This window comes from Podarcis tiliguerta, assembly GCF_965153285.1.
Source record: "Podarcis tiliguerta genome assembly, chromosome: 8".
Classification (NCBI taxonomy): Eukaryota; Metazoa; Chordata; class Lepidosauria; order Squamata; family Lacertidae; genus Podarcis; species Podarcis tiliguerta.
Genome location: NC_139541.1, coordinates 65,136,303 through 65,150,404, shown reverse-complemented (window position 1 = coordinate 65,150,404; position 14,102 = coordinate 65,136,303). Strand labels below are relative to the sequence as shown.

The 14,102-nt window shown below is 46.5% G+C and overlaps 1 protein-coding gene across 9 annotated transcripts in view; it reads right to left on the bottom strand.

The window, feature by feature from the left end:
* The window catches only part of PTPRU (protein tyrosine phosphatase receptor type U), a 366,315-nt gene that overhangs the window by 157,620 nt on the left and 194,593 nt on the right, over positions 1-14,102 (bottom strand). The gene's annotated exons all lie outside the window — the stretch shown is intronic.

Sequence of the window (14,102 nt, the reverse complement as noted above, 5' to 3'; positions counted from 1 at the left end):
AGAGGGGCACGTTGCTATACCTGCTGGTGCGCAACAGACCAAGGAAGCCTGGAGCTGAATAATGTTCCTAGGAATCAAAGGCGCCATCCAAGTTCCAAGAAGCTAACATCCTGACATATAAAGAGAAGCACTTGTAGGCAGGCGGGTGGATACAGGGAAGCAGATAAAGACACTGTGAGACAGTGATGCTCTGCATCCAAGCCCTTCAGTAGATCAACTGCCCTTGATGCTAGTGCAGAAAGTGACAACTAGGCTGGTAAGCAAGAAAGCCCAATGGGACCATGAGCCACCAGTCCTGAAAGCACCACCTTGGCTGGCAGAGAGTTACTAGATCCAGTCCAAAATCTTAGCATATAAAGCCATAAATGGCTTGGAACCTGAGTATCTAAAAGAGCACCTTCCACAGAACTTTTCTTCCTCCCTCTGGGAAGTACGCCTTCTTTATGCAGTGATGCAGGGGGAAAACTGGACCTGCTTGTTTTTGTTGCAGGTACCTATTCCAATGGAGCAACAGCATGCAGCAAAAGCAAGAAGACCCCCTGTTTTTCTGCAGTTTACTTTTTTCTGTGCATCTCTGTTCCAAAGAGGGAACAGGCATGCTCAGCTAAACAGATCAAGATTTAACCACCCACTGCCAGCTATTATGCAGGGGTTAAATCCTACTGGGGACCCACAATATTAGGGAATTGACTCCCACCCTCCCAGCTGACAGTCTAAGTGGTGTCTGCTGATTGACAGCTGGGCGTGGTTTGAGGAAAATGGCTTTGAAAGGCAAAAAATACCCCCTGTGGGGTGAGGATTGGCCTGCGGGCCAGAGGTTTCCCACCCCTGGACCTGAGTTTATTTTGAACCATAACTCGTTTTACACTTAATGACTAACCAGGAATTGGTGGAAGCAAATTCTGGAGCTGCATGCAACACTGTTGTTCCACTAGCACACCAGATTTCCTGTTTTAATTGTTGTAACCTGTCCCAGGACCTTAAGCTGAAGGGCAGGTAAGTTGTTGTTGTTGTTGTGATTGTTGTTGTAGTTGTTATAAAAGACACTTTAGTTGTGGGGAGGAGGGGTTAGCCAAGAACTGTAGTGGGATACTCAAGAAGTGTGAAAGCCAGTGGATAACTAAATTCTGAACCACTCTCTAGCCCAGGAGGTTAGCCTGCATCTCAAAGACTGCATCACAAAGACTGGCTTCCTCAAGCATTCTGCTTTAATTGGGAATGGGGGGAAGAAATAGGGGAAAACATGGGGAATGAGGGAAAGACAGACAATCAAAAATATGCATACAAAACCTGCATGGTGGCGGGGGGAATATGAGCTTGCTGAGTCAACTCCCTGTTATTATTCACAAGAATCATTAATGAGAATATTAATGGGAATAATGAATACTATCACTCTGAAAGATGTTATCAACATGATCACTTTCAATTGTTGTGAATCACAGATACTTTGGAAGCACGCCTCCGCAAACACTTGCACAAACGCTGAAGTGTGGGAAATGGAGACACAGCCTAACAAGCGTTAACGAATCAGAGTGGCACATGGGGAAACCGAGACCTGAACTTCGTTCGAACTCTCAAGATGTATCCGAAGGCATTCCGACTATCACATTTCAGAAGGGAGCCCATATTGATTTGCGGGTGGTGATCAGAGAGCTGTGCTAAGGCCCTTTGGGCAGGATCCAGCATGAGCAGGGCAACAAGACCCTAAACTGTTCTCAGAACTGAATAGTGAGATGAATATCAAGCATGGGGGTTTTATTCCAGGGCGCCTGGTCAAGAAAGCTGCTGACAGCCGGCTGAGGTCATGGTTGCTGGAGCAGAGGTGAGTAGTTGCCCAAAGCGGGTGAGACAGCAGGACAGGATCAATGCCTGTTCTGCTGTGGGATAAGCTAAAGGTATTATAGCAAATGTTTAAAAAATACCAAAGGTCAAAAGCAAGGTCAAAGCACCACACAGGAACAAGGCTGAAGTATGGAAGTGCTGCAGGACATGAGCACAGAGGACCTGAGGTTATGACCTCATCAATACAAGTTATTGAGCGTTCTCTGCGTCTCTGGCAGACTATAAACATCAATGGTAATAATAGGCTTGTCCTTCCATCTTGCTTGCTCAATTCCAACCATGACCCACCACCACCACCTCTGACCATCTGTTTAACTGCCCTATATGTATCAGAACCGGGGCTTTTCTAGTGATAGGAGGACTTTGGGGGGGGGGGGTCAGAAGCTCCCAAGATGGCCATCATCCCTCAGTTATTGAAGCAGCTGTGACTACGAAGTAGAGACAGTAACTGGATTCTGCCTGAGATTAAGAACATAGGAAGACCCTGCTGGTTCAGGCCAAGGGTCCAGCATTTTGTTCTCAACGTGGCCAACCAGATGCCTGTGGAAAACCCACAAGCAGGAGGTGAGCACAAAAGCTCCCTCCTCTACTATGGTTCTCATCAACTCATATTCGGAAGCACTGCTGCCTCTAGCTCTGGAGGCAGAACACAGCCTTCACAGCTAGTGGCCATTGGTAACCCTCTCCTCCATGTGTTTGTTGAATTCTCTTTGACAGCCATCTAGGGTGTCGGCCCTCACTGTGAAGGAAGTTCCATAGTTTAACTATGCACTGAATGCAGAAGTACTTTCCTTTCATTTGTCCTGAATCTCTGAGCATTCAACTTCAGTGGCTGTCCACAAGTTCTAATGTTATGCGAGGGAGAGGGTTTGTTGTTGTTTTTTTCAGTTTTCTGCTTCTGAAATGTTGTCCAGATCAGTTGGGGTCCAACCGCTTCTAGCACCATGCTAGCTTCCCCTGCGCCAAACCACAGTTTAGTGTTTATGTGCATGATCAGATCTTGGTGAGGTGGGATACAGTTGGGATTCTGTTGTTGTTTAGTCGTTTAGTCGTGTCCGACTCTTCGTGACCCCATGGACCAGAGCACGCCAGGCACTTCTGTCTTCCACTGCCTCCCGCAGTTTGGTCAAACTCATGCTGGTAGCTTCGACAACACTGTCCAACCATCTCGTCCTCTGTCGTCCCCTTCTCCTTGTGCCCTCCATCTTTCCCAACATCAGGGTCTTTTCCAGGGAGTCTTCTCTTCTCATGAGGTGGCCAAAGTATTGGAGCCTCAGCTTCAGGATCTGTCCTTCCAGTGAGCACTCAGGGCTGATTTCCTTAAGAATGGATAGGTTTGATCTTCTTGCAGTCCATGGGATTCTAGAGAAGCATTATTCTGGAGGAAAAGTGAACAGCTAAATTTTGAAAGAAGAGGTGTTTTTTTTGGTCTGTGTTTTAAACCTAGCAGTTCATTCTAGCCACAAGTAATTTCCACATCTGTTTCTTGTTGTTTTAATTTGCAAAGGAGCGCAATGGTGACAGCGGGGATTTTCAAATTAAAATTGAAGTAATAGAAGATGCTGTTCTTTCAAAACTTTTATTTAGTTCCGATTTCATGGAAAGCTATGCCCCTCCATGCAAAGCTTTCACCACCCCCACCAAACTAAAACTATGATGAAAGCCGAAGTGGCAGAGGGACATGACTGCACAGTTGCATTTTTAAACGGAAATTAAAAAATTACTAACACTTTAATGGCACATATGAAGAATTCTGCTAGCTACATTCTAGAAATGGAATTACTGACCAGATTAAGACTGGGATAGAATTAACCATGATGATCACCCACATGGATAGTTTAAAGGGAGGATTAGAAAAATTCATTGGAGGATCAGACTACCAATGGCTACCATCAACACTGGCTATGTCCCACTCCCACTGTTAGCCAGAGGCAGTATGCCTATCACAAGTGGGAAGGTCATTGTTGCACTCAGGACTAACTTCTCGTGAGCACCCAATTAGCCACCATGGGAACAGGATGCTGGACTGCATGGATCTTTGGCCTGATCCAACAGCTTTTCTTGCATCCAAATTGCAAGAATCCCAGAACAATCATGGAAGCAAATTAATCCACCTTGCTCATCCCAGCTATAATTGCATATTGTCGATTTTAATTACAGCGCATTGTATTTTTAATACCGTCTTGTTTCTAAGCCACCCAGGGAGTATTTATCAATGGATTGTCCTATAAACTTATAAAACACATACATATCAATCCCAGGGCACTTTTCGGCTCAAAGCCACATAGGAAGAAGTTTGCTCCGTAATTTGCAGGCCTACGTGAGATGATACAACTGCTGGCTCCACAATTTACTTACCAATCTAACGAGGGACACATTTCAGCTGCGGTGCTGAGAATTACATGGGTGTCCTGCTCATCCTGCATGATGCTCAGCGTGGTATATATGGGGCACACAGTCTCCTAACCAAGTAGTGGCTACATCCAGAGCCAGTTAGATTAAGAGGTGAGACTATTAGAGCAATCCAAACCCCTGACTAGAAGATGCAAGGATTAATGGAAAGATGCAGCTGTTGCAGCATCCCCAGCCTTGTTGCTTGTGTTGTCCAGGGCTCACATTTTCACTATCCTAGCTCTGCAGATTGGGCCTATTGCCATCATGTGATGGCAGCAGGTGTCTCAGGATCCAGGATAATTTCCATGGCTGCTGGGAAAGACCAAGATGCTGGACTACCTGTAGATGGGTGTTGGGCCTGATCCAGCATGCCTTTTCTTAGGATCTTATACTGGGCACAAAGAAGGGTCAGCCCAGCTATGGATTTCCCTGCCTCTGGATGTTGTGGGAAGAGATTATGGACCTAAATTAAATTGATGGACGGAGATCAATACCACATAAGAGGAATTGCTGGTCCACCCCAAATCCTCAACTCATGGCCAATGCACTTGGATGGTTTCTCAGGAACAACACAAGTCGGAGCTGAGAGAGTGCCAGTCTTGAAGCTTCAATCTCCTTTCTAAAGTTCAGTGTTATTTAAATGATCAGTGGCAAACAGACAGCCTGGCACCCCTGGGCCAATGCAAGCAGCCTCGCAAGTGCTTCAGTCAAAGATCAGCTAACAAGGATGTCTGAAAGCATTAATATTGCTGAATATATCCATACAATTAGCTCCACTACAAAAGTTGCCTGTGCTTATAGCAGCCGATACAGCTGTAGTACACCCTGGTGCAGCAACTCAATCCGTGTCAATCACTGCCGGCAACATGGTACAGCGCAGGGGGAATCTCCCTGTGCTCAAGGGCTGCTTCCAGTAAAGGCTGGCAACTTTTCACATCTGAAAAAGGCTGGCACAGGCAATGGTGCTATTACCGCACAGAAGGAATTTCTGCCACTATGAAAGTTTTTTGAGGGGTACTGCTCTCCACTAGAAGAGAAGAAAGGACGGTTTTTGAATACAAGTGCTGCAAAAGTTGCACTCTGAATTTGTTTGTCTGAATATGCTCAGCTCCTGAAAACCAGCAGTTATTAATGGCTACCTGTAGAGGTGACCAAACTCTTCCCTAGTTCTCCTCAAATTAAAAGCCATCTGCACTATACATCTAAAGCAGCATCATGCCACTTTAACCAGCCATGGCTTCCGCCAAAAATCCAGGAAACTGTATTTATTGAAGGGTGCTGACTGAGTTGTTGTTAGGGGCCCCCCGATCTGAGAACTACATTTAACATAATAAGAAACTGCATTGCACCAAGTTAGGCCATTGGTCCAGTACAGTCAACACTGGCCACCACCAGCACTCCAAAGTTTCAGACAGGTGGCATTCCCAACCATACCTGGAGATGCCGGGGATTGAATCTGGGACCTTCTGCATGCAAAGCAGATGCTCTACCACTGAATTACAGTCCTTCCCTGAAAACCCAGAGTTCCCTGGGAAGAGGAATTGATTGTTAAACTATTCTGGAAATTATAGCTCTGAGAAGGGAATAGAGTCACCTAACAACTCTCAGCACCCTTAACAAATGACAATTCTTTGTGGGGAGCCATGACTGTTAAAAGCAGTTTGATACTGCTTGAAATGTACAGGGGCCTAACTTGGAAATGACTCAAACTGGGAGATTTTAGATTTCCCTCTCAGTGCAATGCAATGCAATCCATTCCGTTTCCTACTGTGGCCAACCACATGCTTTCATTAATCACACAAGACAGCACATGAGGATACTATGTAGTGTCAACAAATCATATGATGGAGGAACTTTTCATTATCATGCACCACTTCTCAATGCCCAGTGATTCTTCCAGCAGCTGTACTACTTTTCTGAAACAGAGAGAGGTTGGTAGCCAGAGACGCAAGAGCCATACTGCTGTAATGCTCAGCTTCCCCATGCTCTTTGTAAGGCTGGGGAGCTGTCCAGCAGGGCAGGAGCTGCTCTAGCATGGGAGCTATCCAACCAAAGACCCAGAACTAACATGTGGGACTAGGAGATGAGTTGAATGAAGCACTGCACCACCAACAGCTTGGCAGCAGCTGACCTTGCTACCTCCACCTCTTTCTGGCGCATCAGTGGGAGACACCTGATGTTCCTTACCATCTCACTTCATCCCACGGAGGGCTCAGAGAAGGACATCTGGTCCCCTAAGTCTGCAAACGCTCCAGGTGGTGTGAAGACAGTAACATCAGAGGTGGGGCACATTCCAGGGCAGTGTGCTGTACCACCCCCTTAGGGGGTGTATTACCCAAGAGAGCACTAAGAGGCAAGGCATAAATAGCTATCAGACTTTGAAAAGCTGGTGTCACTGGATCAAGGTCATTGGTTTTGCTGAATTAATTAAACGAAATAATTTTAATTGGATTTTGAATAAACATGGAATTAATTCTTACTGTTTTGAATTTTATTGTGTTCTAATCTTCCTTAGTAGGTCTTGCAAACCGCTATTCTGAATGCTTTTTATAGGGTAGGGGGCACTGGAGATGAAATTATGGGACAAATGAGTGGTGCCCTGAAAAAGTTTGGGAACTACTGTACCAGGGTGTTGATTTGGGGATGGCTGTTCTGCCAGAGTCCACTGCCTTGTCATGAACCTGGAATGCACTGGGTCCAGCGGCGGGATCTCCCCTCTCCAGAATCTCAGGCACTTCTGACTGCAGGGTGGTCCCGACAAGGCGTGGGTGGGACACAACACACCCTGTGACTTTGCAGATGGATGAGACAGCATTCTTAACCACCTCGGACCACCCCACTCCTAGCTCAAGAAAATAAATAGATAAAAAGGCAGCATCCTTGACCTCCAAAGAGCCAATTAGGGCGACCTTGGGATGTTGGATGCTGTCAGTGTAGAGCTTGCTCCCTTTATGCAGCACCGGAGCTGCAAGGCAACATGTCATGTCAAGTGATGCCCTACACAGTCCACAAGGTCATGGCAGTTCAGTCAGGAACCTCAGAGAGATTTTCCCAGCCTCCTCCTCTCTCGCACACACAGTGCCCCAAGAGAAGAAGAGCAAAGTGACAGGGACAGGGCAAGCTAACTCTGCTCCCAGCATCCTCTCACATGCCTTTGCATCCTCAGCCTCCCTTTGGGATACCCAAAGAGAACAAGATGTCCCTGCAAGGCGAGGGGACAGTGCCAGGCACCCTCGCTAGAATGATTCAATTCCTGGGTGCCTCTCATTCTGTCCCTGCAGCAGCAGCAGCCCAGCAGTTGTCATGAGTGCAGAAAATAATCCCACAGCAATCATCTCTTCCTTTGCTGATCAAATGCAAATCTGCACTTCCACTGAAGGTGGGAGTGGGGGAGAAAGAGAGACAGAGACAGCAAGGTGCCAGCACTCTGTGAACTATGTTGGGATCAGTGAACATGTGACAGGGGACTGACCAGAAATAAAATGAAAAAGACAGACAGGGAGAGCAAAGGGGAGATGAAGAAAGGAGGTGCGGAGAGACAGGCAATGGTGGGAGGGGACTTCCATGAGCCCAGACAAGAATACAGAAAAATGAAAGACAGGTGTGTGCCTAGATCCTTAAAGTGGAAGGGGCATAGCTCAGAGGTAGAGCATCTTCTTTGCAAGCAGATTCAATCCCCTGGAAGCTTCAGGTAGGACTGAGAATGTCCCTTGTCTGAAAGTCTGCCAATCAGTGCAGACAGTACTGTGCTAGATGGATGTGTGGTCTGATTCAGAATAAGGCAGCATTTTATGTTCCCATTTTGGGGGAATGGGGTATCTCAGTTGCAGAGCAGCTACTTTCCATGCAGAAGGTCCCTGCTGCAATCCCTTGGCATCTCCAGATAGGGCTGAAAGTGCTTTAGCCTGGAGAGCTGCTGCCAGTCAGTGTAGGCAATACTGCGCAAGGTGGACCAGTACTCTGACTCAGTTAAGAAGTAAGTTCCTATACAGTTACTTCACACTGGGGGTGGGGGATGGGGGTGGCCCTTTCATCTGAATTTTTGTTGGGGGGCTGGCTCCCTGCCCCCTCTACTTGGTGCCCCTGTTGTTAAACCACTCTGGAAATAAGGCTAGCTCTACCCAGACCCTCTCCTCCTATAGAAGAGAGCAGGGAATCCTGAGCCATGACAATTGGCCATCAATCTCATCAATTGGCCTTCTTGGCAGTGGCGCCCTCCCATCAGATGCCAAGGAGATAAAGCACTAAACAACTTTTAGAAGACATCTGAAGGCAGCCCTGTATCATGAGGTTTTTAATATGATGTATTATGTTTTTATGTGCTGGAAGCTGCCCAGAGTAGCTGGAGAAACCCAGCCAGATGGGTGGGGTATAAGTAATAAAATTATTATTATTATTATTATTATTATTATTATTATTATTATTATTATTGGCTGCTCCAAATATGACTCAAGAGTCTAAACTAAGCAGGCAGGCAGAACATTTCTTCTCTCAATGCAGACTTCCTGAAGCTGGAGCCTTCCAGATGTTGCGGATTCCAAATTCCCACCACCCCTGACCATTGGCCATGCTGAAGTGGCTGATGGGAGTTGTAGTCCAAAACATTGGGTAGGGAGACCAGGTTTAAGAACCTTAGGAACCTGCCTAATACTAAGTCAGACGACTGGTTCATCTAGTTCAGTCCTGTCTACACTGGCTGGCAGCAGATCTACAGGGTTTCAGGCAAGCCCTGTCCTACATGGAGATGCAAGAGATTGAATGTGGGACTTTGTGCATGCAACACAGATGTTCTACGCTTGAGCTACAGCCCCAGATATCAGGGCACAAGCTTTGCTAGAAAAACTTTGCTAGGTCTGGGTCATGTTTGCTAACTAGGGAACATTGAGGGGAGGCAGTGGCCTGGATCTGAATTTGGAACAAAGGGACAGAGATCAAGAGCAGAAAGCACTGCTAATGAAGCCTGAATCACTAACAAGCTTGACTTGGGAATTCCCAGCTGAGACACCTGGAACAATTCGGGTCATGCCTCCACTATGGCAATCCAGTTAGTGGTGCCTCGAGTCATCTCTAGAGAGAGAAAGAGAGAGACAGGATTTGCATCAACAGAGCCAGCAGCCTGCTTGAAAGGCTTAGGGAACAATACAGCAGAGCAAATGCTGCAGGAGGTCGTTGCCGAAAAAGAAAAGGGAAAAGTCAATCAGAGGCAGAGCCGTGCACTTCAACTGGCACTGTTTGCGGCAGTTAATGTTCCAGAGCCCCCTCTGCCCATTTTCTCCCCATCGCGTGCAGCAAACAGTTTCCCCAAGTTCCCGCTGACATGGCTTCCCCTACTGAGGGCACTTTTCTCTTAAAAGGAATCATAATGCACAGCCCAGGGAGACAAGAGAGCGTGCCTATCATAATCAACTCAAGAGACACTATTATTAACCACCAGAGCACACACTTCCTGTAGCTGCAGAGACTCAGACATCCGTGAGTTGCAAATTCAGTGTCTAGGTTAGAAGGGCTCGAAGGTTTCCTTTCCTTTCTTTTTTTCAATGGTGGAAATTAGTTCCATTTCCCATCTTTGTCACTGACAAGTTTCTCACCCAAGGCTGAAGACTAGTGTAGCATTTTAAGAGAGGCAAAGGAGGTCAGACACCTTGCGCTGTTGCTGCCTTCCAAGCACAGACTTCCTTCTTCTTCTTTTCTGTTCCCATGAGAACTCGGGGAAGAGGGAAACAGTTCTGCAGGTTTTCAGCATGGCAGATGTGGGGAACCTTTGTTCCACCACATTGGCCATGCTCGCTGGGGCTGATGGCAGTCGTAGTTCAGCAAAATGCCAAGGACCAAAGGTTTCCCACACCTGCTGCATGGCAAGAAGCAGACATCGCTGGACTGGGATCAGAGGGAGAAGATGATGTCAGAGGTGGACCATAGGCACCTGGGTGAAGTGCCATGAGCTCTGAGGCAAAACCAGTAGTCAGGATTGAGGAATAAGTCAGAACCATAGAGAAAACCAGGAGGCAGGGAAGGAAATCAGAAGTCAGGCTCATGGAATAACACACACAGAGAGAGAGAGAGAGAGAGAGAGAGAGAGAAACACCAGAGTTTAAGAAGACACTGTTGTGCAAGTAAAGAAGTAAGGAAGCCCATCTATACCCCTTCCTGTCCAGAAGGATACAATGGACAGCCTAGTGGATGGAGTCAGACCAGGGGCTGAGAACACTGAAAAGCTGCAACCTACAGTTTGGAGGTTACCCAGATGGAGGAGCTGCACAAAAATCCAGCAGTTCCTGAATAATGGAGAGAGCAGGTAAGGGAACAAGTAGCAGTGGCACAAAGGAGGAGGAGGAGGAGGAGCAATTGATACCATCCAGCAGCAATTTCAGGAAGGGTCATAACTCAGTAGCAGAGAACCTGCTTTGAATGCAAAACAACCCAGATCTAATCCTGGGTATCTCCTATTGGGATAATTAGATAGCAGATGATGGATAAAGCCCCCGGGAATTGCTACCAGCAAGAATAGACAATTCTGGGTTAAATGGGGAAGTATGATCCAGCATAAAGCAGCTTTCTGTGTTTGTATGACCTTCATTGGTGTCAGGGCTGGGCAGTGGGCAACAGTCTGAGTTGAGCCAGAAACCAGAAGCCATGGGACAACGAAGTAGTCAGGGGCAAAGAGCAAGTCCAAAGCAAAGGAGTCAGGCTTGAGGAACAAGCTCAAACAAAGGTCAGGACCAACAAAGAAACAAAGGATGCAGCGAAAGTAGTAGTGCAGTGGCAGGGCTTCTTCTTTGCATATAGAAGGTCCCATGTTCAACCCCTGGCCTCTCCAGGTTGTCTGAAACTCTGGAGAGCTGTAGTCAAGCACCGTAGACAACACTGAGCTGGATGGATCAATGGTCTGTTTTGGTATAAGGTAGTTTCCTTCAGGGCAGCCCCACATGCTCCTACAATCCTGGAGTATTAGTACTAGTTTATAAAGGAGCCTTTTAAACATCCCTACATGCCACCTTTTCCCCCCCAAAGACAGATAATTAAATAAGGAATAATAAGGGAAGAGGGTAGAGAAAGGGAGGGGGAAATAAAGATGAAGAAAGCACAGGAGCGGGAGAGGAAAGGACAAAGAAAACATACCAGATGGTCTGTAATAATGCTTTCTTTTAATGCTGCATATATTTGCACAAAATGTGCCCATATTTCTTTACACCTCTCTTCCATACCTAGATTTTTATATGCTACTCTCTCCTTGTCTTCCAGGTCCACTAAATCTAAGATCCAGGTAATCTAATGTCTGGTTGAGTTTTGTCTTTCCATTGATGTAATGCCTGTGTTTAAGCAACCAATGCTGCTCTTTTGATTCAAGCCTATTAGAAGATTCTTCACGTCCTTGTACTCTCAGCATATAGAACGAAGCACTATCCTATTATGCTGTGGCCCTGAGACTCACAGGGCGGTGGTAGTAATAAACAAGGCCAAATCAATGCAGATAAACAGGTCAGACCAAAAGGCAGGGAAAAATTAGGTCAGGCAAAGATCAACAAGTCCAGGCAGGTATCTCTAAACAGATCAGGACCCTGGATAGCTCTCGGCATGCCTTACTGGATTAGTTTTAGGAGATGATGTCTCAGCCAAAAGCTGGAAGCATCTGAAGCCTAATGCAGCCTGGCAAAGACTAAACTGCACTTGGCTCCACCTACTTGAGGAGGTGGAAGTGCCAGTATAAAAGACATGTGTACAGTTCTGTAGGCACTGACTTCTATGCTGTGAAAGAGATGGGAATATTATCAGAGGGTCATCCTTCTACTCGGAAGAAATTGGGGGAGCTATGTCCTTAGAGCAAGAGAGGGATAATGAGGGTCTTCCCACTAAATGGAGCAACCCTTTAGGAGGCACTAGTTCTTGGGAGGAAAATGTAGTATTTCTGAAGCTCCCTCCCTTGCCCTTTCTGAAGGAGCGTCTCCACCCCCATCGTTCTGCCCGGACGCTGAGGTCTAGGGCCGAGGGCCTTCTGGCAGTTCCCTCATTGCGAGAAGCAAAGCTACAGGGAACCAGGCAGAGGGCCTTCTCAGTAGTGGCACCCGCCCTGTGGAACGCCCTCCCATCAGATGTCAAAGCGATAAATAACTACCTGACATTTAGAAGACATCTTAAGGCAGCCCTGTTCAGGGAAGTTTTTAATCTGTGATATTTTACTGTATTCTTTGTTTCTATGGAAGCCGCCCAGAGTGGCTGGGGAGGCCCAGCCAGATGGGCGGGGTACAAATAATAAATTATTATTATTATTATTATTATTAGTAGTAGTAGTAGTAGTAGTATTAGTATTTCTGCCTGGGGCACCGGGGCAGCCTTACCCATCTTCCCAAAACCCATTCAGATTTAAACATGAATACTATTGGCCATAAATTATAGACCATGGGCACCAGTGGCTGATAAACCACTTCATCCCCAGCCTTTTATTAATCCAACCTGCTGCCAACAAGCTGTGACTGTTCCTTTACTCGGTTTCTGAAGCAATGATCATTTATCAGTTTAACGTGGCCCCTGTTGGTGAACACAACTGTAAATCTGGATCACAAGAGCCGGCTTCTGTCGGAAAGATTCTTTCTCCTTCCCTTTGCTGTCTCAGGTTAGTCATTAACACTTGCCTAATTGCAGGCATCAGTGACAGTAAACACATCCAGCTTGGAGACAGCCAAGGACTTAAGGAACTTCATAATACCATCCCAGGTAGACAGACGGACAGGTACTTAAATAGCTTCCTTGAGCCTCAAACAAAGAACATCCCTACTGTCAGCTTCCAGACTAAGCCACTTTTGTGAACCACAACACTTGTAAAATGCAAAGTGACTCAGCTATTGATTCTCAAAGTGCCAAGGAGGAAGAACACACAAGCTGCTTTCTGAGCCTCCTCTTGACCAGGCCAGCAGACTGAATAGCAACTAGCCACAGCCATGCCTATTCAGTGCAACATAGGGGACTGCAGCATAAAAAAACAACCTGCTAGCACATTTGCAAAGCTAAGCAGCATCCAGTAAGGTTTCAAATTGGATGGGGGACCATGTATTGAGATTCCTGCATTGCAGGGGGTTGGACTAGACGCCCATCAGGATCCCTTCCAACTCTACAATTCCATTATTTTATCTGTGAATGAGCCATAAGATATGATGGACTGTACACACTCCCTTTCTCATCCTGACCCTTTAACTCTTCCAGACTTCTCTCTGCCTGCCCCACCTCTCTTGATGCCATACTCTGGTAGACCTTGGCAAGGAGCATTTCTTTGGCCATTATTTGGAGCAATCCAAATTCAGATAGCTATGCTAAGTTTAAAGATCTTAGAATTCCAATTTAGGTACAAAGGCAGCTGCCTCGTAACAGGTGAAGCTATTTGCTCATCTAGCATATTACTGTCTACTCTGACTGGCAGCAGCTTGCCAAGAGCAGAGCAGAGCAAATATCTTTACCTATTACCTGACCCTTTTAACTGGAGATGTGGGGGATCAAACTTGGGTGCACTACCACTGAATTACTGTCCCCACTCCCTCAGTTTGAAGGTCCATTGACCATCTTCATTAAATTACACTGCGCAGGTGTTGGCGACATGTCTTGGGCTTTCCAGTGATCACTTGTTAAGTGCACATCACCAAAGCCATTTTGGAAATTTTCCATGGACACGGGCTTTTGGGTGGATAATGCTTGACGCTTATGCTTAGCATTGCTAGATCAATGTACAAAGTGCTATTGCCTCAAGCCTTTTGCTTTTGCTATGGTCCCAGCCACAAACACCTAAAACAAAGCTGCAGTCCTGCCCCTCCTTTTCTTCAGGCTGCATCTGGCTGGCAGCTTTGCAAGTTGCTGATTTTAGCAGCTAAGAGCGCAGG